Source organism: Cydia fagiglandana, chromosome 12, assembly GCF_963556715.1.
Source record: "Cydia fagiglandana chromosome 12, ilCydFagi1.1, whole genome shotgun sequence".
NCBI classification, from domain to species: domain Eukaryota; kingdom Metazoa; phylum Arthropoda; class Insecta; order Lepidoptera; family Tortricidae; genus Cydia; species Cydia fagiglandana.
Window position 1 is genome coordinate 2720950 of NC_085943.1, and position 1922 is coordinate 2722871.

The following is a 1922-nucleotide window of genomic DNA, read 5'->3' on the forward strand; positions in this document are numbered from 1 at the left end:
GTATTTAGGGTTCCTTAGTCAATTAGGAATCCTAGTACCCGTAGACTCATAGTTATAAATGTGTCCGGCTCTTACTTAATTTGGATTTTATAGAAAAAAAATAAAATAAAAGTCAACAGTCTTTCAATGAAAAGTACATATTATTATTTCGAACCTAAATCTCGATCTAGTTTTCGTAAAAATGATCCCTTCTTAGTGAAACGACGTAGTAGATACTACATTTTTCTTGGAAACTCAAATTTTCTGAAGTACAATTGCCTAGGTAGGTACTTACACACATTTTCAAAACTATTTCGTCGAAAGTACTTAACCATTACACGCCAAATTAACTTGCATCGGCAACCAACCGAGTATTTACTACGCTCCGGATTAAAATCGTAATAAATTAACAATATTTTCACTAGTTAATTAAAAGGGGAAACTGGCAAAACATTACAGAGTTATAATCCTATCACAACCGCGGTTTACACCTTTACATACCATTGTAAAATCAACTTTATTTTCATAGCTTTAAAATACATATTTGACATTAAAGATTGATTAAGATACGAGGTTCAGTAAGTAACTGGGAAGGAATGAGTTTGGTTATCGCAAAGCGCGTTGTTACAAAGGGCAATCACAGTATTATGTTTAACGCCATCTAGTGAGCGTCGGTTGGAACTCTTGAGTTATAGCTCGCTATAGGAAACAAGGACGAGTGCTTTATGAAGTTAGACTTTATTCTTGTGTGAATAAGAGCCAGTGTTCGCTTTTTTAAATACTATGAGGTAATAAAAGTAAGAACAATATTTTTATTACACACTTTTGATTTATTTAGCTATAATAAATAATTAATTAAGACAAGAAAAAGATTCCCAACGAAAAAGGACTAAAACGACAACAAAGTAAACGTTTACTGAGATATGAAGTGACGTCATAACTCGCGCCACGCGACCGTATATTTTGCCATTCTTTCCAAGCGGGGATGTAACTCAGTGGTAGAGTGTCTGCTTCGCATGCTGAAAGTCCTGGGTTCAAATCCCAGCATCTCCAAATGTGATATATTTTTGTTTTATTTTTTTTTACTTATAAGGAACAAGACTAGAGTCAGACCAAGAATAGTCTGCAGCGGATTTGATAGCCCACGCAGGGCAAGTGTTAAGTTAAACGTCAAACTTCTATGAAATTATGACGTACTTGCACTGCGTGGGCTATCAAATCCGCTGCAGACTTTTTTGGTCTAACTCTATATATTATTGTACGGTAAATAAATCTCTACGATAATATCGTCTTCTTCTGATAATCACAAAAATACATCATCTGTGAAAATTTCAACTGCCTAGCTATCACGGTTCATGAGATACAGCCTGGTGACAGATGGACGGACAGCGGAGTCTTAGTAATAGGGTCCCGTTTTTACCCTTTGGGTACGGAACCCTAAACACGCTTTTTAAAAAAAACAGTATAACTACTAGGTACCTATGAAAGCAAAAGAATGTAAATGATCCTATATGATTCATAATTGTTACATATTTGCCGTGACTTATTTTTCAAAAGTGTTTTTCAATAAACATGTCAAGATTGTTTATCTTTTTTAATGCTAATAAACCGGGCAAGTGCGAGTCGGACTCGCGGACGAAGGGTTCCGTACCATAAAGCAAAAAAAACGGAAAAAATACAAAAAGAAAACGGTCACCCATCCAAGTATTGACCACGCCCGACGTTGCGTAACTTTGGTCAAAAATCACGTTTGTTGTATGGGAGCTTGGGAGCCCCATTTAAATCTTTATTTTATTCTGTTTTTAGTATTTGTTGTTATAGCGGCAACAGAAATACATCATCTGTGAAAATTTCAACTGTCTAGCTATCACGGTTCGTGAGATACAGCCTGGTGACAGACGGACGGACGGACAGCGAAGTCTTAGTAATAGGGTCCCGTTTTA

At 36.1% G+C, this 1922-nt stretch overlaps 1 non-coding gene across 1 annotated transcript; it reads left to right on the forward strand.

The window, feature by feature from the left end:
- The first annotated feature begins 960 nt into the window (after positions 1–960).
- Trnaa-cgc (transfer RNA alanine (anticodon CGC)) lies at positions 961–1032 on the forward strand. The gene has a single exon. It is a non-coding gene; the product is annotated as a tRNA-Ala (tRNA).
- The last annotated feature ends 890 nt before the right edge of the window (positions 1033–1922 follow it).